At 48.6% G+C, this 25,314-nt stretch overlaps 1 protein-coding gene and 1 non-coding gene across 2 annotated transcripts in view; one reads left to right on the top strand and one right to left on the bottom strand.

The window, feature by feature from the left end:
* LOC149332289 (silk gland factor 1-like) overlaps positions 1-25,314 on the top strand; it is a 343,245-nt gene that overhangs the window by 34,157 nt on the left and 283,774 nt on the right. The gene's annotated exons all lie outside the window — the stretch shown is intronic.
* Positions 22,538-22,622, bottom strand: TRNAE-CUC (transfer RNA glutamic acid (anticodon CUC)). The gene is given in 2 exon segments: positions 22,538-22,572; positions 22,586-22,622. It is a non-coding gene; the product is annotated as a tRNA-Glu (tRNA).

Genomic DNA, 25,314 nt, shown 5'->3' with positions numbered 1-25,314 from the left:
GCCTGCGCAGGTCGGAAACTTGCTGCTGAACAGAGAAGCCGAAGCGCGCTTTGTGTTTTGGTTCGCAACATCTCGCGTTCGTTGCGTTCAATCGACTTTCAAGAGACAGCACAGCCCTCCCCCCACCCCCGTCTACATCCATGCTAACATATACCGTCCCCTCTTCTGAGGCCCCCAACCTTAGACCTGAGCGCCGTCTTCCGTGCGTTTCTACAACCATGGGGTCGAAACTGCGCAGTCGCAGAATCTCCCGGCCAGTATATACCGCCGCCACGTTAGGCCTAAGCCGCTATGTGAAGTCTCGCGCGATGCGACTAATTCGCTGCCAATGTTGCTCAGAGAACGCACCGCACCGGAGACAAGATGAAAAAACAACCAAGAAAATTCTTCCTCTGGCAAGTCACCGTGACGAAGCAGAGAGGAGCGACTCGGGGGGGGGGGGGGGGGGGGGGTGCAAGTTCCGTCGCCGCCGTCTTCTTCGCGTTCGTTCCGGCGTGTACGCACGCACGCACACACGCATGTATGCAGTCCGCGGAACGAGACTTCAATGGATGCCTTAGTAGGGCGCGCGGTGCAAGAGTCGCGTTTCTCCCAACTCTCTCTCTTGCTTCTCTCTCTCCGAGGGCTTTGCGGCGTCGTTCGTGCGTGCGCCGCTTCGGTCGCGCCGTTTATACAGCCTTCGCCGCCTCTTATGCACGCTTGCCAACGGGAGCGTGAACGTACCGTATTTTCCGGTGTACAAGACGCGGCTTTTTTTCGAAAATCTTGCTGGTGCGTCCTATACAAGGGTGCGTCTTATATGCGAATTTTTCATCATTTTTTTGCGACTTCATCGATTACTCCGGTTCATGCTCAAGCTTTTTTCACCTAAAAAATATCACTACCAATAACGCGGTTGTAACACGGTTAATACTTCAATACCGGGACTGCCGTGCGCGACATTCTAGGTGATCTTTATCATGAAACGGCGAGGATGACGACTTCCGGGATCACAAACGCGCGGCTGTTTCGGAGGCCCCAAGCAAAAGTAATGAGAAGCGCCAAAAGATGGTGGCAATCGCGTTTCTCGCCATTGTCAAGACAAGCCGGCGTTCTTTTTTAGTCACCCTTTGCAACTTTTATTGCTCCGTGTACGTAGTGCATGTTTCAGCCGAGTTGCTTCCAGAAATGAGTGAACCTTTTGATAGCGCATCTGCAGATGAAGACTTCGAAGGTTTCAAGTAGAAATAAAATGTTCTCTACATATGGGGAGCTGTATCGATTTTTCTTTCTTTTTTGCTAAAACGTGGAAGGGTATGGCGTGAGTGTTGCCTTTTTCGATCACTTAGCGTTGCTTCAGAATTGCTCACAGGTACGGTGCATTTCGCGATAGTCGCGCAAGGGTGTTTAATTAAGCCTCACTAGCCTAACTGGGTAAACTGGGGTGCGTCTTATACACGGGTGCGTCTTATCTACGAACTTTTTCAGTGACAGCTTGTATATATGGCAGGTGCGTCTTATACAAGGGTGCGTCTTATACACCGGAAAATACGGTAAGTGCTTTCAAGCCTCCGGCAACGAGCGCGTCCTTTTTATATTTTTTCCCCTCAGAAGAAGCCTGCTCTCTTCTAGCATGCGTAGCTCTGCGAGCAGCGTTGGGCCAGGAGACGGCCGAGCTGTCACCGCCTTTGCGCCACTCGTCAATCACGTATACGCCGTGAGCACTTGTTCGCTCTTGAATGCGCGCGCTGGCACGAAGACGCCAAAGAGGGGAGGTTGGAATGAGGCTATTAAAACATTGACTTCCTCGCCGAGCCACCTTCTAGCTAATCGCGTTTGTTTCCTGCCTTCTCCTCCTCCGCACCTGCTTCTCTTTATCTCTCTTTCATTTCCTCTCTCTCTCTTTCTCACTCGAATGCTTTAAACCTCAACGCGTCGAGCTAGCTCGCGTCGAGCTAGCATCGTGGTTGCGCAACCTGCTGACTGGCTGACTGTTTGACGGAGAAGGAGGAATTAAACGCCGGTAATCGTTCGTTTCCTCGTGCTTGTTTGCTTCGCCTTTTATTCCGCCGCTTCTATCGAAGCCATGAGCTCGGTAGGTTTATTGGTCGAAACGGACAGACACGCGTGCCAGAGCCTAGGCCGGGCTCGAGACGCTGGTTTGTTTTTGTTGAACGTATGAAACATGCATTGGCGTGCTAGAAAGCCTTGCGCGCTAGCTCCTTAATTTCCTCTTTGAGACATAACAAATATAAGAGCAAAATATAGTTGAGAAAGAGAAAGCCGGAGTGAAATCACATATTGAAATAACTGATAGTTCACATAGAAAGAGAGTGTGCCCTAGAGAGCGCTGGTGGCTTCTCTGCATTCTCCCGAACTAAATTTCCCTAATAAACGAAATGGTCATGCATAGGACGACTATATACAGTATTTGACCTGTTAGGTGCCGTGTTGCTGCCCTGTACGTATTTGGAGAAAATAAATACGCACATGTCAACAGCACGTGTGTCGAGAGCTCCAAGCTTGTCCACCACCACGCTAAGTCTTTCTACTTATTACCTACATCAAATAGGCTCACAAAACTTGTGTCATTGCATCGCCATCTATACCTGCCGGACCCGCCTTGTCTCACGCTGCATCAATGAAAATGTTTTCTAGGAAGACCCAAGTACGATCTTCGGGATGATTTCGCCTACACAAGGTGCTGCAAGAAATAATATGGAGATTATAGGGTGCAGCATCCTCCTCGTCCGTCTGTCCCCTATTTGTCTTAAGTTATTCTCTTCTGTATTATTAAAATAATATACACCAACTAGCGTAGCTATCCACTCATTTAACGTTCATTACCCAATGTCAACAACTGCGACAGCACTAAAGGAAAGCCGAAAATCTTGCTAGAAATGCACGGCTCGAACAAAGGGAAAAAACGAATCGAATAAACTATGAACACGCAGTGAGAAAAACAAAAAGGATGAAATATGAGCTCGAAATTTAACATCAGTCCAATGTGTTTTCCAAAATACTTTGAAGTGACGAGATTTTAAACAAAACAGTATTTAGCACTCATTCGCAATAAGATTCCTAGGGCATTTGTGGCTGAAGAAAAAAAATATCGGTTGGGGCTCCAACTCAGGGTTGCCACGTCACATTCACTGACAATCACTGACAGTACAATCACTCACCAAGTACATCAGGAAGGAAAATGGGAGAGCGAGGTCGGACATCTCGACAAGCCGAAGCGGGGACGATGTTATGCCAGAGTGTTCAAGGAATTTTTTGATGCGCCGATCTTAACTGTCTCTTTGGCATCATCTCTGAAGCATTTTCAAAATAAGCGGAATTTTCGCTCTGCATGTGAATATATTAACTGGCGAATGTGATCAATGCACTGAATTTATTTTGCATGAAATGCAGAAATAAGTTTCTTTGTTCACTTTGACACGTACACGGGTTTTACGACGTGGTGTTGCTCCAACTGCATCTACCGGAATGTCGGGTACAACTCCCACTGAGAGCACATTTCGAACAGCGGTACAAAACTGCTGCAGGTATACGCAATCATTTCGCCATAGGTCCCCACAACCTTCATCTCTTGTCAGCGGTAAGTGTGCACCGTACGAAATTTACCGCTCCTTTCCTTTCAACATAACTTCCGCCTCCTCTCAGCGCTCTATGTACGGCACCTTACTTCCCGCGACTGTTACCCGATGGACACTAAACCTCCCTCGGATGTCCTACGGACATCCTGAACGTCCGCAGGACATCCAGGGTAGTTTTAATGCCCACTGGGTACAGGACATTCCCTTTACTTGCATCCTCTCATTCTTTCAACGCTAAGCGCGAAGCTAGTTAGAGCGCCCGAGCGCAGCTCCTTTCATCTCATAAGCGCGCCTCCACGCTATCGCGCACCGCGCTCGAAAACGACAGCTGTGGTCTTGTTGCGCAACCGTCACAGATGTGGATGTCGCGTCGCCTTTCTTCCCACCCCATGAGAGCGATCCTTACAAGGCCCCAAGCAGCCGCCTAGCTCACATTAGTAATGTTGCTGAGCCAGCTGATTACAGGGAGTCATTATGTGGTCCTTAGCGCTGGCAGCAGGCGGACTAAAACAAGAGTCACAACTGCGCCAACATCAACAATAGTGTTGATATTAAAGCAGTTGTGTCTCCTTGTTCTTGTTCGTCGTCTTCGAGCGCTGCACACCACGTGAACGGACAGGACACAATCTCGACAGAGTCCTTACCCCTCCCTGCCTATCTGGCCATCATTCATTGGCCTGCAGGGTTACGTGGCAGCTGACCTCACTTACGAATGATATACAGGGTGTCCAGGCTAACTTTAGCCAAGGGTCAAAAAATAAAATATTTGAGGTAGCCCAGTGAAACCACTTACATACAGCTACCAGCCGGCTTGCGCATCTGGGCAATTTTTTTGTGCGTTCACTCAAGCCAGGATTCAGAGCAGCACAATCGTGGCGCGTGAATGCGCTAGCCACGTGATTTTTTTTTGTATTTCGCGGACTTTATTTGGAGCTCGGAAAAAAGATACACGTGAGACTTTCTTTATCGCAAATAAATAGAATGGTGGTTTCTGAAGGTGCTCTCCAACGTTGTTAGTCACATTTGCTGTCTAAAGTCAATATTTACGCGTTTAGAAAAAAATATCTTAATTGCTAATTAATTAATCGCAAAAAATTGCCTATGATGCGCAAGCCGGTTGATAGGTGTATGTAAGTGGTTTCCCTGGCCCACCTCAAATATTTTATCTTTTAACCCTTGGCTAAAGTTAGCCTGGACACCCTGTATAAGAACGCATTTTCTGTGACATAGTACAGAACCCAGCAAGTCGGCATCATCGCCCTGACCTCTGGGCCTTCTGCTGCCTGCCATGTCCTCTTTTACGTTGGCCCGATATTGGCTAGAAATTGGATGGACGCTGGTCTGACTTATTCCTTCAGGTCAACATGGGAATCTTCCTTTACAATACACTACGACGCCTACTCCAACCTGCGTATAGCGAAGAGAGTGACTAATGCAGGAATTGCTGCGAAAAAGGGACGGAAACAGTCCTTCTATGGTGCTAACGTTGGCCGGAGCGTTCCTTCTTCCTGTTGTCTTTTATTATAGCGCACGCGTTACATACGCGGCTTTCCCAGTACCAGGAACGCTCCGCCGCTTTTCCGCGAGTCCCACGGAGCGCCTCGTTGATAGCGCGTCCACCCGCGTGGCTGCAGTCCAAGGGTCGAGTGGAAACACAACGGGCGCGGCAACGGCGGCGACGACTACGCACGGGGTCTGCGTCTTTCTCGCCGGGTCCGTGGTGTGTATGCGGGGAGTTGGGGGGGACGGGGGGGGGGGGGGGAGAGAAGGGGCAGGGGGAGAGTGTTCCTTCTTGCGGGCGCAAAATCTAAGCCCTCCTCTCTTTAGCATCTCTCTGCCTTTCCCCCACGCGCACTCTTTTGGCGTCCATCCTTTCGCCCGGCGGCTTCGACAACAAGTTCAAGCCCGACGCCGACGTGACCGCCGAGGCGGCGGCGCGCGCACCCAAGCCCATTTCCCGCGCTTATCAGCGTCTCTTGGTCTCCCTCTCTTTCCTTCGGAGGCTCGCTCCATTCTTTCTTTCCGCCTTCTTCCACTGTTTCTGCGCGGAGACCATTCGCTCCGCTTTGAGAATTTGCGTGCAACCATCATGCTGACTCTAGCAAAACGAAGACGGTAGCCTCACTGCCGCCCACAGCTTCATCACTCTACTGATAACCCAGGTGGCAGCCATTATGGAAACGCCGATTAATAGCCCGTCGTTACTCTGAGCGATAGCGTAAAGCTAGAGCATCCGCCTAGCGTAATACCCTCTAATGAGGGTCTTTAAGGTATTAAAGTGAAGTGAAGTGAAGAGGACCGGGGCTCGAATCACGCTGCCGCGCAATTCTCCCTCGGAATTGAAAAAAAAAAAAAAAAAACTCCATGTGTCGATGGAATTGCATAACCAGGCCTGGGGTATGGCCTGGTCACGGTGACCAGAATTAACCGATAAAGCACTCCCTTACCAGAGCAGGATTTGGCCACCCTGGTGTAGTCATCATCATCATCATCTTCAACCTGACTGCGTCCACTGCAGGGCTAAGGCTTTTCACATGTATCTCCATTAACCCTGTCCTTCACCAGTTGCGGCCACCGTATCCCTGCAAACTTGTTAATCTCGTCCGCCCTCCGAGTTTTCTGCCGTCCACACCTGATGTAGCACTTGGCCACAAGCTTCAATGAATATTGTATGACTGAGCTACAAATGCATGGCGTCTTAATCCAATCGTATTTTAAAATGACGTCTAAAGTGAAGCATAGAGACAGCATTCATGCGACGTTTTCAGGAGCAAGGTGCTTAGAAGTGTACAAAAACATATTCCTTGAACGATTTCAGCAAATTTTGAAGAACTAAGCCACTAATTCTTCGTCTCTTTATGAACAAATGTCTTTGGCCTAGCGTGCAACGCTTTGAAAGCTATTGACACGATGAGGTTTCGCTACGCTCGAGTAAATAGTCCGTATGTCAACCAGGGCATATTTTCTTTGCTTCTCATCTGTCATCGTATTTCAAGTGTGTATGTTGCTTTCCTCGAGTTCGATCATTTCGATCTATTTTTGTACTTGCCATTCTCGTACCTGGAATAATATCTCAATAAATGTGAGGTATTCTAAATGAACAAATAAGAAAATAAGTGCTCTGGGCCTACTTGCCCAGGAAACGTTTGTTCTCCTGATATAGCTGACCGTCTTTCTTTGCTCTCGCTATCTTCTGTATAAACGCGCATTCGTACCAACTGTACTCTTAAAGGGCTTGTCTTGTTGACAGTTATGTTTTATCGTATCACACTAACGCCTGTTGCACAAATGCGTTCCGACTAGTCCACCAATGGCGTTGCTGTCGGGGCCTCTACGTTTTATTCAGTGTTTTGCTTTTTCATCTCTTGATACTTTCGACCTTCTATCACCAAGAAGTAGTGACAGTGGGCCTTTTGGGGCCAGTCTACAGGTGCGAGCACTTTTATTCCTTTAATTTCCTTTTCTTTCTTGACAAACCTTTTCGCCTAACGACCTGCTAACAGTAGGCATGCAAAGCGCTAGTCTTAAAGGGGCTGCGAAACACTGCCTGGGGGGATACCGGCTATACTTCAGGTGGGTTCTTTATGTGACACAGATGCTGACTTAAAAAGAATTACAGGAATCGATGCACAGGAACGGGAGTTATTCAGTGAAGAAATTTCAAAATACAAGCAAACAAAACGCTGCCCTCAACTCTATTTTGGCGAGGCTTCCCACTCCTATTTCGCTCTCCCAATGACGGCACCTGTCGCAACCAATCAAAACAGCCAGCCAGAGCACGTTGCGGAAGTTTGTACTCCATGGTTGCCTGCTCTCTGTAACTCGTTCTTGCTGAGACTGGCAGCCTTGTATCCATGGTTGTATCCATGCCAGAGCGCCCCTGGTGGTATATTTTTATTTTACTTGCTTTGCAGGGCTTTTATCTAAGACAAACAAGTTGTTTTTGTTGATCTAATACAAAACGCAGACAGGTGACAAAATGTGTCTCTATTTATTCACACAATTTGCAGTATATTTACTGTTTGTCCGATCATCAAGCTCGCGCCAGGTGATGTCATATCCGCTGCTAAAAACCCGCCACTGTGTGGCGACACCATCAGAGCCATGAAGTTGTTTTTGGGAGGACATTAAAATATTAAAAAACGGAATATACGCGGTATTACCGACGCTAATAGCACCATTATAACTCACTGTATGCAATCAACAGGCAAAACAGTTAACTAAGATTGTGTTTCTGGGCCCCTTTAATGACGCCTACGTCTTCCTTTGTGATCACGTGTTTGCGTGTGTCAAACTTTGTCAAGTGGATAGCTCTCTTTAATCGTGCCTTTAAAGCTTCGCGCTGATGTGCTCTGCGCAACTCCGTGCAGCTAACCAAGCATCTCTTTATGGCAACAGAACAAGTTCGTTTTCAGTAATTAAACCAAAAATGTATACCTTGCGTCGCGCTGTCGAAGCTTCACCTGCTTCTTTTTGTATTTTTCGTGTAGTTTATTTACCCAGCGCCCCATCGACCTTTACATGGAAGAAGAACAAAAAAGATAACACTAGAGAACCGTAAGTAAACTGTTAAAGAACAAATATGAAATATTTGTCCTGTACAAATATTTTATGAACAGATACGAAATACGATATGAACCCACATGCAATATTTGTTCTTTGTAGCGAGTTGTGCGGCACCGACTAGCCAATACCTCTCTTTCGCAGCATCAGTAGTGCAATGTTGGGCTGCATGGCGCTTGTCTTTATTCTGAAAATAGTGGTGCTAGGACGGTACGTCACAAACAGAAGGAAAATTAACTGCGTTCGTGTTCTGGCCTACCTGTGCCATAAATTGTCAAAGGTCTGCTCTTTTAACTATAAGTTCACCCGAAATTTCCGTCATCACGCCTGGGGCGAAAGGACAGCGATATGGACATGTTACGTCGTTGTCGCCGTAAAGATCGCAGAAAGATCATCTATAGGCATTGTTGCAAAAAGCCATCGAGTCACATCTGTTGGAGTGTTCACAAACGCTATGCTTCGGGTAATATTGCTGGCTTTCAGTACTGAGAACGGCGCCGATATTGCCTGCTAGTTCCTGCTTTCAAAACTGAACACCGATTATTGAACTGCTTGTGTAAACGGCCTTGAGGGGAAATTGCAGATAGTGTTGATGAAACAAACCAAAACAGTGGTAATATGCATGGCGTATAAATGCATTCCCTTCCTGTTTCGACGAAGGCGAAGCGACCGCCTTCACAGCACTGCACGGAACTGCCGACAAGGGGCATTGTTTCTGAAGCAAGCGGAGAGAGAGAGTATGTAAAGGACAAAGGAAAACGCTGCGATGAGGGGGGGGGGGGGGATGTCAAAGATAGCTTATCGTCCCGCGAGGGACGGCGGGCTTGGCGACGCGACCGAGAGCGGGCAAACGTGAGCGAAAGTCGATTTGTGCCAGCACTACAGACAGCGCGAACGCATACAGCTACGCAAGAGCGGTGATTATGCGTATAGACCGAGTTTATTATCCTTGGCTGTATACGTTATGAACAAGCCACTCATCACCAATGAAGGCAATCCTATGAAGACAATTCATGAAGTCAATCATTGGATTCATTCATAAATCCGCATGATGGCCAGTTTTAATGCAATGAGATTTATATCCCTTATAAAAATCGTCTATAGATGCTCTATAGACTTCTTATAAACTCTATAGCCTTCATATAAGTTTGTGTCTATTCATAGTCTATAGACCGTCTGTAAACAAAAGTCTACTAAAAGTGTATAGCCATAAATCTATATTTATTTTTTTTATTTATTTACAATACCCCTAAGGGCCCTCGTGCGAGGGTATTACATAGGGGGGGGGGGGGGGGCGATACAATCATAAAAATATGGCACAGGAATTTGAAAAAAATACACGTAATAATGAATTAAAACTAGTAATGTAAACAAATAATAACAACAAACAACGCAGAATAAAATACTCAGTAAATGCACATAATACAACAAAAATACCAAATCTGTTAGTCCGTGGTTTGCTTTAGCGAATGCTGAAACGATTGTGGGTTAACCTCAATAGCTATGTGTGATGGCAAGTTATTCCAATCTATTATAGTGCGAGGAATGAATGATTTCGCGTAGAGCAATGAACGGCATGTGATGCGTTTTATTTTGTTAACGTGGTCACGGCGAGGAAAGACTGCAGGGTGTGGCAAAAAGAAGTCGTCGTGGAGGGTGGGATGGTGATACAGTTTGTGAAGCAAGGTTAGGCGAGCGAAATGGCGTCGACATGATAGCGGTTCCAACTCGGCACGTTGTTTTAATGCTGTGACACTGGTGAAGCGTGAATAATCTGAAAAGATGAAGCGAACAGCACGGTTTTGCAGGGATTCAAGGTTGTTTATGATGTAAGCTTGATGAGGGTCCCATATGGCAGAAGCATACTCAACTTTCGGGCGGATTAGCGTGATGTAAGCAAGTTTTTTTAAATTTGTCTATAGACTGTCTATAGCATTTGTATTGCCTATAAGCTGTTTCCCAGGGTTTCTCTATAGACAGTCTGTAGACTTTATAGACAGACATCTACGAACAGTGCATAGATTAAAGAAATTTTTGTAAGGGATCGCTGCAGGCGACGGTATAAACTGAATACCGATCAGTCTCTCTGCAGCTGACTTCCCAGCGGTGTACTGTACGGTCTGCAGCTGCAGGAGTTGATTAACACGCATAGCGGAGCACCGAAGATACCGGATAGCACAAGGCGAGTGAGGCAAATAGCACCTGCAGCGCTGGTGTGGCGCTGGTGTCCAGTCGCCCAGCTCCACAATGCTGTTTGTCTGACGGCGAAAAATAAACAAACAAACGAAGTTTTGAGAAAGAGCCGACCCAAAAGCATGCATGTAAATAATAGTGGCTTTTCCTTCGATCGTCAGTTATTTCGGATAGCCCAGCGTGTTTAGCCATCTGGCAAGCCTTTTTGGCTAACAGCCACAAAGAAACGCAGTGATTGCCGCCTGCGGTGAATGTGGCCTTGCAGGCTTAAGGGCACGACAAAAGCACTGAGCACCATTATTGTGATTGCAGTTATTAAGAGACACTGCGACTCGCGGACGCTACTATATTTATTACCATAATGGCGTCATGCGGATCTGGCTGTATGTATTGTTCACCTGACGTGAAACCAAAAAAGAGAGCCCATATAAGTGCTTACTCCCTTACTCCAACTACTGCTGTGGAGCGCTTTGACATTAAGGATCAGCACGAAGTGCCAGAAAGTCATCGTTCAATCTTGGCGAAGCGCCCATCGTAAAAGCGACTGAAATTAGAGCGCGCATTCCACGAACAGCTATCCGACGATTAGTTCACTTAAAGCAAAGGCGCGACACCTGCAACGGCGATAGCTTTCTCCGGCAAAATAATAGGGAAGCAGTCGGCGCGGCGAGTCATCGCACTGACGTCCACGCTCGATATAGAAGCACCGGCAGCGCACCGTCCCAGGGACGTTGCCTGCTGCCAACGGAGCATGCGCGGCCTTATCTCGCTCGCCTTTGTCGATTTCTGGCACAGAGGAGCATCAGCAGCTGCCGAGGCACCTGCATACGCGTGCGTGAAATCTCGAGGCCGTCCGATTATCGGCCGAGAGGATGTTTTGCATCGAACTGCGCCGATTGTGCGGCGAGCCTTGCTTCACTTCCGCCTCTTGCTGACGGCTGGATGAGGTAATCGGGACAGCGCTGTGGTCCTATCTTGAACAGCCGCGGTCGCTTCTGTTCAATATGGCGGCGCCATTTTCTGCGGAATCCGTCTCTGTATATAGACACTCAGCGAACATAGCGTGTCGATGTGTGACGCAACAGCTTCGATCAATTCATCACATGGCAGGAGTCAAGAGGGAGCTTATTACGAAAAAAAATAGAAAACAAAATGCAACAATGAAGAATATTGCGATGGCGTGAAGATACATGATGGCGTGAACCGCTCTTATTTATTGCTTTGCATAATATAAGTGTGATGAGGCTCTTCGACAAATATGGCGAACTCAATGGAACAATCAGCCGCCGCAGTGGCTCAGTGGTTATGGTGCTCGGCTGTTGATCCGAAAGACGCGGGTTCGAAGCCGGCCGCGGCGGTCGAATTTCGATGGAGGCGAAATTCTAGAGGCCCGTGTACTGTGCGATGTCAGTGGACGTTGAAGAACCCCACGTGGTTGAAATTTCCAGAGCCCTTCACTACGGCGTCCCTCATAGACGGAGTCGCTTTCGGACGTTAGGCCCCCATAAATTAAATCAAATCAATGGAACAATTATATAAAAATAGGCTCAGGTTAAACATGCTAGAAAGGGAACATGTGCACTGCAAAGCAATATACAGAAGCAGTAAAAATAAGAATAGAATCATAGTAACAACATTTTGAACTGTTTATTTCACAAGAAAGAGTTTACATATACGGATACAGAACTTGTGTGGCCAAACAAAAATCTTGAAAGTCCCTGAACAATTTCAGTTACACAACATATACATGCATGACAACAGTGGAGAGGATTTGACACTCTGATTCAAGAAGGCATTGCTTCTGTAGAGAAAACTCTATTATTCAAAACAAAATTTATGCATGTATGGAATTAGACAAATATTCAATACGGCGAACATCAAAAAACCTGATTTTTGTGTTATGCATAACACATTGCACAAGAAGGTTAAAGGGCGTCTTTATATGTAGCGATGTGTGCTCGAGTGAAGAAGTTAGGGGTGAAGAGATTGCACAGCTGAGCACTTGCAGCGAATCACGCAAACCAAGAGAAAAGAAGCTGCGCAATGCGTCGCGGAAATTTTTCTCCACTAATTTCGCGTCTCTGGCTTGACGCGGAAGAGATATGTTGATTAGAGTAAAGCAGAAATTTGGGCAAGTTGGTACGTATTCATTTTTGAAACAGCGCAACAAAGACGGGACGTGGACGTGGAAACTGAGGGGTAAAGACAAACAGGCGCCTGTTGTTAGTCAGCGCCTGTTTGTCTTTACCCCTCAGTTTCCACGTCCACGTCCCGTCTTTGTTGCGCTGTTTCAAAAATGAATATGTTGATTAGCCTGGTCTTGACCGTTCAGTGCGACGCAGACACCGAATCGAACAGTCCAGTTCATGGGTACATGGTTTTCGTCTACAACATGTATATATTTTGTTGAATTGCTTGAGTGAGGCTTAGAACTCATAGAGTTTCTTACTATTACCTAGAGGGAAAGCTGGCGACCCTTCTATGGGAGTTTGCGTGGAGCTCCCACAAGGCCACTTCAGCCACCATGGGCGCTCAAAGCATCATGGGGCGGTGAGTTACCGACTGCAGCACTACAAATATTGCCATAAAATAATGCAAAAATAAACGATGTTTGATAATCAAGAACGCCCTAATATTCAATATCATGTGTAATGATTGCAACAAATGAACAGAAAAGCATGCAAATGCAAAGTTTGCCCAAAATAAGAGCTCACTCGCTCTCCTATTGGCCAAGTATTGAACATACAAAAAGTATTATTTTGTGCTTAACAGGCGCACTTTCAAAAAGAAATATGTTTTAAAATAATGTTGTTGGAAAAACATTTTTAAAAGTTCTTTAATGGTATTTCGGAAATAAAAACCTTTTATTGATGTCGTGTGCTGTCGTGGTTTCACTACTACGGTTTTTGCACACTGCGTTCGCGCCGAAGTCGTCTGCGCGCACACGAACAGCGTTTTCAGAATGAAACACCTTAGTAGTGACACTCTGTGTTCCCAAACAAATACGACTGTGCCGCAACAAGTAGCTCACCGCCCCATGATGCTTTGAGCGTCCATGGTCGCTGAAGCGCTGCGCCGCCAGCTTTCCCTCTAGGTAATATAGTAAGAAATTATGCTTAGAACTATAGATGCTTATCTGGACTGACCATAGCTGCAGAAAGCAAACTGGAGGCAACACTTAAGCTCCTCCTTAAGGGTATGGCATGATGGCGTTAATGGGTTAACGCCCATATATGTGGAATTGGCCATTCTCTATACTTTACATTCGTAGATCCCTCGGAGTCCTCGTACCACACCTGGCGCAGTGGTGCAGCTGTTAAGCGATGCGCCACTGCAATGCGATGGCAGGTGCTGCCACCGGTCGGGCTTGTGCGACCCAGTTTGATCTTCCAGAGCAGCCTCTCGTGACCAACCACTAATTTCACTGCCACCTGCCATGGTGGTCAGTTTGATAACAGTCCGATGGACAGGTTGTGATGACGCCACGAGGTTACGTGACGAGGTTGCTTTTCCGTGGATTTTCGCTCAGAACGCCGAGGACGCAGGATTTTCTACAGAATGGGAACGTTAACAGTATTACGTTAATACCCGTTGCATTGGCTCAGTGGCCTTGGCGTTCGCCTGTCGAACCCAAGGTCGCCGGACCATGATCTGGTCACGGCGGCCCCATTCCGAAGGAGGAGAAATAAAAAAAAATCGTTGTGCTTGACGCAGTCAATGCCTGTTGAAGAACTTCAGGTGATCAAAATTATCCGGAGCCCTTCGCTATACCCCGTCCCCGAAAGTCCATATGTGACTTGGGGACGTTAAGCCGTACAAACCAAACCAAACCAAACCAAACCAAACCAAACCAAACCAAACCAAACCAAACCAAACCAAACCAAACCAAACCAAACCAAACCAAACCAAACCAAACCAAACCGCTGTTACTAAAAAAAAATCAAGGCTATCGAATTGACTGATACGGAGGAAGTACGAATGCATTGTTCGTTCATTCCCAAATCTATTCCAGTTTTTGATATACTCAAATTATCAGTCCATTGTCTTTCACTCCCAACGTACTTCAATTCTGGCTCTATTTCAATTCCGACTACGCAACCATGCAAAAATATCTCACATTCATAGATGGCGGCGAGTCCTCATACCGCCATCAGCGCAGTGGCGCAGCCGGTTAAGGTATGCGCCACTGCGCTGGTAGCGGTATGAGGACTCGCCGCCATCTATGAATCTGAGATATTTTTGCATGGTTGCGTAGTCGGTATTGAAATAGAGCCGAATTGAAGTACGTTGGGAGTGAAAGACAGTGGCTGCTTCTAACACAGCCTGACTCATTTTATGGTGATTTATTTTCGTTTTTGCTGAGTCAGTCTCATTTTTGCCCATATGGTTCTTCAGGAGGCTGTATATTTTGCACGCAGACTTCATCGTGCTGTCTGAGTCATTTTATTGCGAGTCAATTTCATTTTTGTTGGGTCAAATAAACAGCACTTACTACCACTGGGCCACGGCATCCTGTATTACTCCGCTGGCCGATCGTAACAGTAAACGAAGTCAGCTTTTTCATGTTTGACTACCTTAAACAAACCAGGTGTCAAAACTCTAGAGCTTATCATTTTTTTCTTGTCATAAGCTTCTTTTTTAGGTATACAAGAAAAGTTTCAACAACGGACTATTTTTTCATCGCGGAGGAATTCTGTGCGGTGGTTATGAATGTGGGCGGAGCTTCACTGCAGAATATATATATAGTGGTGAGGGGCCGAGAGAGGCGAATCCTCCTAAACGCCACCTAGCAGGGGGAGGCTTCACGCCGATGCCGCCGACGCCCCCGGATAGTTTTCGTGTTCATGACCCGCCTAATGGTGTCACATTAAAAAAAAATATATACTACGCCACGCCTCGAGCACGAACTGCACGAATGCCTATTGCTCTCGTAAATGCACGGCCGCAAGACAAAAAGTGCCCTGGCGGCCAGCGCACTTGGCCTTTCCAGAAAAAGCTCTGGTGAGGTTCTTATCGCGAGGCAGTGGACCCCGCCCTTAGGCGTAGGTCCCGATAAGCCGCATCCTTTCCTCTTCTTGAGTCATCGCGCTGAGGCTGTCACGTAGGGCGCGCCGTTGTTGTTGCTGGTAATACTTGACTGGCATTTCCTGTGGATGTTTTGGTCATTTATCGTATTTTATACGCCAGTTACAGTAGCTTTGAAAACTGTATGCTTCTAGAACTAAGAAACACATTTGAACAGTTTACTAAACAGAGGCGTCTCTGAAGTTTGGTAAGGTTCCTTTCCATTGTGGTTTCCTTTTCATATTTGTTGGCTCTGCCGTAATTCTGGATGTGAATGTTTCTGGTTTATCTACGCATACGAAAGTCTGCTTCATTTTTATTCAGGACATTTTGTTTTTTTATGGACGGAGACTTACATGGTATACCAATTTACAATAAGAAACTGCACAATTTGATCCCGAAATTAAAAACTTCGCTCATAAAACTTTCTAGCTATTGCTATCCGCCCGGTCACGTACAGCACCCCACGACAGCACGGCCTTTACTCTGCTGTTGTCGAAGCTCGGGTAATATGTGGTAGGAGGCTCGAGCAACAAGATTTACAGTCTCAAATTTTTTACACCTTAAAGGTGTAACGCTCTTTTACCACAGCGAACGCCATTTTAGGGTGTTCACCACCGCCTTAAGGATATTCGTGAACACATTTAAATGTTAGGGTGTTCATAGACACCCTAAGTATGAACACTCTAAAAGGTGCTAAACCTAAGGCACCCTGCGGCACCTTTTTTACACCTTGAAGGGTCGGTAGCAACCGAATCAGAAGTCGCATCGTCAGCCGTGAGAACCGCGCACAGAAGTTTCTAGCAATGTGCACATGGAAAACTTTTGATGAAAGACGTGTTTATCAATCGGCTCGAAAATGACAGTTTCGCCACTGTTTATACACACAGATTAATGTTTGGTAACGAGTACATGCGCACCCTACATCAAAAACTTTGAAACCAATGGGGTTTGCTTCTAAGCAACGCAGGGCAGTTCTTACAGCATCGGACCCAATGAACCTTTCTGAGCATTTCACCCCAAAACAGCCGAGCATCAGGTCGGGGAAATCTTGTACCTATTAGAAGACCGCTGAGTATCCGGCGGAAGTGGAGATCGAACCTGCCACCTCCCGAATGTGAGGCGGATACACCTGCCACTAGGCCATCGCAGTGGTGTACATGTAAGAAGGTTCAGTTAAAGGGATCCTGACACAAATTGAAGTTCGCCTCTACCGACTAATTACCGCGTTCAGGTGACAAATAGGTGTACTGCCACTGAAAATGGAGCTCTTTTCAGGCAGAACAGACCAAAAATTGAAATAATGGTGCCGCCAGTAGCAGCCGTTTTCGGAAGTAAACTGCATCGAGATCCAGTACTCCTTTCGACGCGAATCTCTGAGTCCAGGCCACGCCGCTATCTACTTGCACTCGGCGGCCATATAGGCCATAATTAACTCGACATTATCGTCTCCAAGAGTTTGAATCTAGTGCCGGGGAAAATATTGCGATTCCTATACCAAATTTCTCTGCATCGATACGTTTCTTCGTCTACAGACCCGGTAAAAAGACCAGGAAAACGTGGACATAACCAGAAATAGCCAGAGAATCAATTTTATTGAAAAAAGTAAGTAGATGAAGTTTTTCTGAGTGTATACATTTAGAAAAAAATAAAAACAACTGCTGGGACTAAAAACAGAACAAAAATTATAATCAACAAACGGAATTTGTATGTTGTGAGTTGTGCGTCCAGGAAAATTCGCTCTCGTTTACTCTTCTCCGTCGCTTGCCTGTTGCAGGTTGCGCGTGCAAAACTGCCGGAAGGTTCTTCCCAAACGGACATTGGACGCGGTCAGCGTCACGTGCCTTGTCTCGTCTAATCTTGTCAGTTTTCGCCCTTTAATCGCGCTGCTTGGAGCTTGTACTCATGCACGAAGCGCGCGCGAGCCTCAACGCTGCCGATATCTTGCCCGTTCGACAGCTCGCTCGCTCGCTCACGTTGCCGCTCCCGCGAGCAACCCCGCGCTGACCTAGTGACATCGCAACGTCCGATCGACACGTCATTTGTTTTCGAACTCGAAGGTTACTCTCAGGAGGGAGGGGGGGGGGATAGCGGCACGCGTCGCAAGTGGCAACGAGAGCAGGGTATTTTGGTCGGCTGTTTATCAGCGTATACCGAACTACCACATGGTTTTGATGCAAAGGTCGGTTCGGTTGACTCGTGCTGGCAGCTCGACCGTGAACATGGCAGATCACGGTTCACCTCTAGGAACATAGTGGGCAAAGCAACAACGCAAAGACGGAAACGCGGCCGAGAAATAAGAAGAATGAGAAAAAAAAAGGTAGAGCTGTAAGATTAACCTGCATGCATAACGCCCGGTTGCCCACCATATACTTGGCGAGGGATGAGAGAGAGAGAGAGAGAGAAAGGAATTTTAATGAGAGGAAAAGGTGGAGAGGTCGGCTGGTGGTAGCATGGCCCTGGCCTGCTACTCCACACAGGGGAAAGGGAAGGGGAGGAAAGGGAAAGTGCGAATGAAGGTTGATGATGGCATAATACAATGAGTATCATGGGTGGCGTCTACACACATACACGCATACTGGCTGGCACTCGCATCGCGGTGAGTAGACGCACGTAAAACTCGGCTCCATGAAAACGTCAAATGTAAACCATATAGTTAAAAAAAAAGGTCGGAATGGCCGTTTGGTCTGATCGTATGCTGGGCACTTAACCTCTTCTCCACTCGTCCGGCGACACGTTGCCGGTTGGGGCAGCCACTCCAAACTTCTTGACCGAAAAAACTGATTTATTGAAGACTGGAGCAAAATACAAGGACTTGGAGAAAAAGGCAGGTTAAAAAAAAAGGCTTTTAAAAGAAGGGCCGTAGAAAAGCGGCCGAGACTGAGAGTCGGCGCGCTCTTCCCGCTCTTTGTTTGCAGCGGTTTTCATCCCCTCGATAATTGGGCGGAGCTTTATTAAACCTGCTCTCGCCCAATTCCAACCAATAGCGCTGCAATGACATTCTACATACAAATGGGCGGAGCCCAGTGCTCGCCAGAGCCCGACTCTAGGGGCGCCAGTAAGTCCACTGCTTAGCTATTTCAGAAGTCGCCGACCTTACTGACCCCACAGAATCTCCTTTCAACGGGAAACGGTCGTCGGCCCCTTGCGGCCCCGACAAGGCTGTTCGCAGTCTTTCTCCCCAATCCCCGCGGGCTTGGACAGCTTCCGAAGCGCGCGACGCGCTGTCGTCATTGTCAACCCCTCCCGACTTCAGACGACACGGTACGGGGGAATTACCTACTGACGCCGTAGGTTTTCTACCTTAAAAGGGCAACTCCGGCGATTTTTCGATGTGCATCGATTGAAATGAAAGTTTTAAGTCTGTATTCTTTATGATAGTCTGATGCCTCATGCAAAATTTCGCACCTGAAACCGGCGTAATTTTTCCGCAAGCGAATTTTGAAGACAAGCGCTCCTCGACGCGAGCTGACGCGAGCGGTAGTAGTAGTGAAAACATTTATTACCCACTGATCGAGCAACTTCTACGGGCCACCCTGTTCTGTGACGTCACTGGCGGGGCGGCGTGTCAAGCTGGTTGGGCGCGCGCTGGCGCTGGCAGTGCAGGGGAAAACTGAAAATTGGTTTTGAGGAAAGTAAATGACGCAGTAATGGACACCCGAACCGGGACGTAAGGGAGGAGTGAAAGAAGAAAGGAAGAAAGAGGTTCGTAGTGGAGCTCTCCGGAATTATTTCGACCACCTGTGCAATTTCGCGCCATCTCAGCGTGCCTGATATGATGTGTACGCCAGAGTGATGGGTCAGGGCAACTTCTGATGTGCTGTGGGCTGCACAAATTCTTCATCTGTGACAACGGGCGTGACCTAGCGCAGGTTTCCTAGCGATAAGAACCTTCGCGACAAGTTGGTGAGAGCTGTCCGCCGTGTAAACTGGCCTCCGAGGAAGCATTCCCGCTTGTGCTCGGAACATTTCGCGCCAGATTGCTATGAAGACAGCGTGTACTTCAAAGAGAGCTTCGGACTCGCTAAGGCTTCATTCAACTGGCGCTTGAAGGCGTATTCTGTGCCAACGTTATTCTAGTACAACCGTCTATCGCAGCGGCCAGCTGAACGAAGCGCGGCCGTCAAGAAGTCAAGAAGAAGCGGTATGCTGGATTGTAGAACTGTAGTAGCTGGCGTGAACTCACTTCCAAAAGCTCGCCGTCGAGATAAAGCTTCGCAGAGAGGACTGTTGGTGATGCATGCCCCTGTAAGGACGTTGTGCACCGCGGCAACGTTCCGGCAACAGATTCTTTCATCAGGCTGGGTCGGCCGGCACTGGCCACACGAACAGCTGTCGGCGGGAGCATCTCATTAACTTTTGTTCTGACGACTCTGTCACAAATGCATGCACGAGAAATGACTCAAGTAATTACTTCTCCGAGTTCAGACCGTCTCCGTGCTGTAGGTGACGCGGCCTGTGGTGTGACTCGGCTGGCTCGCGCGGCAGTGGATCATACCTGAAAGGCGACTCGTCCAGTCCAAAATCGTCGAATGAGTCGTCTTCTAAAGACTCGATGGTCTCGGAAAAGCTATCCTCCGTGCTTTCAGTCATGTCGACCGCGCGGCTCAGGGTAGTTGTGATATCTTCGGGGACTTCAAAGCGCGGCGAACCCGCTCGTGACGTCACAGTCAATACCGCACGAAGGCGCCTCCCCGGTTTCGGTTTTGCGGTTTCGGTTTCGAGTTTTGCGTTTTTTGCTGTTTAAAAATTTTTTTACGGTTGCTTTTGAAAACCTTGTATCGTAAAATTACAGGAGGTGCTTAGGAACACATAACAGCCATTAACTTAAAATGGCTGAAAAATCGCCGGAGTTGCCCTTTAACACCTCCCCACCAAGAATGTTGGGTGGACGCTCGCCGTACACACAACATACAAAAGCGCGCAAAAGCACAAAAGACCCGGCTGTCAACAACATAAATAAAAAAAATGCAACAGCACAAGGGACCCGACCGTCCACCAGGCGCTGTACTAACAACAACAACAAAAAAGGAGCGCTTCTGCGTCCTACTGACGATTGCAGAAAGAATGCTCAGGAAGAACCCTTCAGGTATGAGATACAAGCACAATTCTCAGCTTGCACATTTAGACAGGGGCCGACAAGCACAAACGGAATCCTCTGGTAAAAACCTGACAAAAATCATACATGCAACAACATGTCAATAAACACAAGATGAAGAAAACCATTTTCACATAGTCGCATATACACCACAACATAATCCCGACGAGAGCAAGACAAACATCATACCACGGCACTCTTCTTCAAACACGGATTATATGTCAGTACAAAAGAAAACTGTGCACACAACACAAAATCAGCACATCAGCATGGCTCTGTCCAATCATTTTCAGTCTCTGAGCTGTAAACTGTTCACGTTCCCCCACTCTCACCCACTGCCCCGTCATGTGCTCGAGCCAAATAACATTTTTGCGCTTATCGCAACCTGGCAGTGGCAGAGTGGGTTAAGGCTGTGGCCATTCGGCGTCGTTAGCCTCCAGGATCGAACACTCGATCTGGTCTCGGAAAAGTTCCGTGCTGCAGCGTGCACCATTCTCTCACCTGTCCTGCTTTCCGGCTATGTCGCTCCTCTTCTACCTGGGTGGAGCCGCCGACCCAGTGCGCATATGGGGCGCAAGCCTCCGCGAAAGTCTCCAAGTGCTTACACCCAGATGGTCCCTTAGAATGTGGCATGGCCAGCTCAAGCAGTTCATCAACGACCTCTAGGTCTGCGATGGGATTGTTCCGCAAACCCCCAAGGAGATCGCAGCATAGGTCGCAGTCCGCCCCTATCAGCGGCAGTGCAACTTCGCTCCTCTGAGGGCATGGAGTGAAATCGCCATCGCCGCTGCTCAGATTACACTCCTCTACCGCCAAGCTTGTCGCAGCGTTACCTGAGTCTGGGTTTTCCGAATCGGAACAGCCTCGCTTACTCAGCTGTGCTGCTGCCTTCTCTGACACCGCTGTGAGAGCTGCGCATGGTGTTTGAACACACATGGCGCTTTCACCAAACCCTGTCGGGCATACCGACGCTTCACTTGGCAACAAAAGGTCGCACTGGGCAACCTGATCGGCCAAGCAGTTCATGTTGCGCTCATCAGTGCCACTAGCCTCGCTAATAACGTGCTCGGCTAGCTCGCAACAATCAGCCTGCGCACTCTGATCAATGGGAGCATTTTTCCCGGGCACGTCCGTTAAACTCACCTCTCCCTTGGGAATCAAGGACTCTTGGTCTGTGTCAAGATTACTGTCTGACTCCACAATTTGTGGCTCCTCAACGATCGCGTTAGCTGCACTGTTTGCAGGAACCTGTGCGGCCTCTTGTCTGTTCTCGATTGGAACCGAAAGAGTTCTGCTGCTATTCTCTTCATTAGCCACATCGATCAGCAATTGATCAGCGCCAGTCGCGCTATTAGAGAATGCCTTTGTCTGTGCCGGCTCCGGCAGTACACTCGCCGCTCTCCGTGAGCGTTGCTACTGCTGAATTCTCTTTCTCTCCTGCCGGATATTCTCTTCAGCTATTGCTAATTGGCGCTTCAGGTCTAGTATGTAAGCGTCGCTTCTCTCCTTTTTTTTTGGCTCGCTCAGCCTCTGAAAGTTGTGCGCGCTCATGTCCATAGCGATAGCCATACCCACTTCGCCAACTGAACGTATCCATTGTGCCCTGGTTAATTCTAACCTTGCGGCTCAAGCACTCCCGAGGCAATTAGAGTGAGAGTGGGGAAACTCACTCTGTTGTCGGCTGTCGATCGTGGCACTTTGTGTGCAGCTGCGGCAGGTTGCGTCCATAGGCGCTGATGAGTGGCCGGCAACCAGAGCTCGCAGCAGGCCTCCCGGCAGACGAAGTCAACAATCGCAGGTGCCGCCAAAGTCGGTCGCAGCGCTTCGCTCCGTCGGTCTCGCTTCGCTGCCTCTCGGCGCTGTCGTGGAGTCTTGACTCCGAGGCCTCTCACAAAGATGTCGCCTCACTTGGACCTTGGTCCCCGGGGCTTCTCACCAAGATGTTGCCCCGTCAGGCTTCCGGAAGATACTGCCTCCAACCGCTTCGCAGAAAGCCGCTCGGACGATCCTGGTCACGGCACCAGTTAAAAAAAAAAAATGGTTCCGGCGCCGGGAATCGAACCCGGGCCACCTGGCCTCTAAACCTGGGTGAGAGCGAGGTATCCTAACCACTAGACCACGCCGGAATGGCTAGTTGGTCTGATCGTATGCTGGGCACTTAAAGCAGGGAACACATGTCCGGCAACGCGTCCGGCGCGCCGCTCCGGTCGCCGCTTCCGAACTGCCGCACCACAGCAAGCAGGGACACACAGGGAGCGGTGAGCATCGCTGCGCCGCTCAACCCAAGCTCCGCCCACAACCGGCGTCGCACTTCGCCGCCGCGCAGCAGTGCCTGAGCGCTGCTTGGCTTGGTGTACAAATATTGCAAGCAAAGACGGCATCTTCTTGTTATCAGAAAGACTGCCAGCTATACTCGAGCGGCGACAAAGCATGCCTGCTTATGTTGCGAGCTTTCGGCAACGGCACCGCACGCGAGCGCTCCGGGCGACGAGCTCTGCTGCTGCCTGGCTGCCGTGGTCGTCGCTAGGCCTATAGTCTCTTTGGCATCGAAGCTGTAGCGGGCGGCGCTTCGGAAGTCGCCTGAGCTATAATAAAAGGCTTACTCTACACATCGCTTTGCTGTCAACAGCATCATCTCACAATAAAATAATAGTATGGTCAGTTTCCGTGGCGCCTTCAGCAGCGGCTAGCGGGCGCCAGTCGAGCCGGACCCCAGCGTCGGGCCAGCTAGCGGCAGCTACGAGGCGGTTCTCGCAACTAATTCGCTCGTACCACAGTTGTTACTTTTACCAGCAACTCGGTATTGGCCAATGAACCAGAAAAATGATATAATTTTCTCATTTCCCTATCCCAGGGTTTATTATTTACGTCAAGAACACTCATCAGCCATGGGCGTCCGGAGGGGGGGGGGCAAGGGGGGGGCGGCTGCACCCCCCCTGGAAAATCACTCACTCGAACCGTGAGTGATGGCCGCACGCCAGGGGCGGTGGTGCGCTCAGCCAAAAGGGTAAAAGCAGCCCCGCTTCCACGCTTTGGGTCACATATCTGCGAAATGCCGCGTCCGGGCGCGCGTCGTTCCGCCGTTTTCAAACCACGCCATCGTTAACTCTACTGAAGGGCGACCTGTTGCACACATACAGCGGCACCAGCGAGCATGTGTTTCGAGCCGTCTTGAGATGGGTGTCTGTTTCTTTGATCTCTAGAGAGATAGCGACACTGAGGCAGACAGTGCACAGGGCATCTTGTTTTCGCCTTCGTTACGCCGGTCACCGATGAATCCTTCAGGAGGGAAGGACAAATCAGCCGTGTCCACCCCCGCTTTGTCCGACTGCTCAGGGGCAAGCGGGCGATCAGACGGCGCCACCGCCGCTCGCTGTCTCCTCCGATCCTCGGGAGAGCGCAGTTCGGTAGAAGCGCCGCTTTCAGAATCTTCGGCAAAGGGGATTAGCTGCTTTTGTTCACGGCGACGCAGTCTCCAGAGGCGCCCCACACCAGCGCTCCTTACGTCTTCTCCGAAAACCAGCGCCTTTGGTCAACGCAGCCCGATAGCGCCCGCTTGGCTCGCCTGTCCCCTCAGTCTGGGCCTCAAATCACAACAGCGCCCATGTACTGTGCGATGTCAGTGCATGGTAAACAGACCCAGGTGGTCGACATTATCCGGAACTCTGTACTATACTCCGTCCCTCATAGCCTGAGTCGTTTTGGGGCTCTGAACCCCATAAAAAAACAAAAACAAATTTTCCGACCGGAGTGGCGAGTGTCCCTTCCCCTCGGAAGTCGCGCGGCGTTCCTTTCACCCCCAGAGTGCGCATTCGGGGATATTGCGGCAAGTAAGCCCTTGCACGTGTGCGCGCCTCTGTGTTTGTGCTTCGGTGTTTTTAGTGGCCCGTTGTCAACGAAGCTGAGAACAACCAAGACAGCGGACGAGAAAACGACGAGCGGCGAGTAGTGTGTGTGCGGTTGCCCGACTGTGCGGATGCGCGAGCAAGATGGAGCGAGGTGTATGAAGCTGCGAGCGTGCATTTATCTTGTAAATAAGTTTTAGTTGTATATATAGTCATCTTTTGTTTTCGACGTACGCGTTCAACCGTTTTTCCAATCAATATGTATGGTGAGTGTGCACCGAGAGCGTGTAATGAAGCACTGAAATGAATTTATCACCCGTGTAATTACGCAATTCGCCCAGAAAAATCCGAGGCGCCTACAGTTGCTGTTCAAGGAAGACTGACTGAGTGAGTGAGTGACTGCATGTAGTTGCGTGTTTGTGAACATATTGTGCTGTGTGCTGGTCATCAATCCGGGTGAGTCGAGAACCCGTATGCAGCAAGACTGAGCACACTTCTCCACGAAGTGATAGTATCTTTTTGCATTTTTTTATTAGTTTTAATGGTTTCTTCGTTGATAAACTCCAATGTATCTATCCTAGCCGCGCTTTAGTTTGCTGTTTGTACTTTTTCTTTCATGTGTGTATTTTACTTATTTTTTATTTATATACAAATAAATAAGTTTATTCCGCAAATAGTGCCTTTTTGCTACGAATATACCCCCCCCCCCCTCCGGCGCCAACAACCAATGGGCCCCCCCCTGCAAAAATTTCTGCGGACGCCCTTGTCATCAGCTCGTTTTTATGACGCCGGCAGACGGGATCCAGGCTGCTCGACCGGCAGGCTCGGCTTACTTCACGTTCGCACAAGAAAATACAGAACAGCCATGATACCAGAAAGGATGCTTCCTAGATTCGAGCAACGACAGCATGCCTGCGCTAGAGTGGAGCTTTCGGCAACGACATCGCCTGCGGCAACGCCGGGCGACGAACTG

This window comes from Amblyomma mixtum, chromosome 8 (genome assembly GCF_055824585.1).
Source record: "Amblyomma mixtum isolate Tamu chromosome 8, ASM5582458v1, whole genome shotgun sequence".
In the NCBI taxonomy this organism is placed as follows: Eukaryota; Metazoa; Arthropoda; class Arachnida; order Ixodida; family Ixodidae; genus Amblyomma; species Amblyomma mixtum.
The sequence above is the reverse complement of the archived record's forward strand: the minus strand, read 5'-3'. Positions and strand labels throughout refer to the sequence as shown.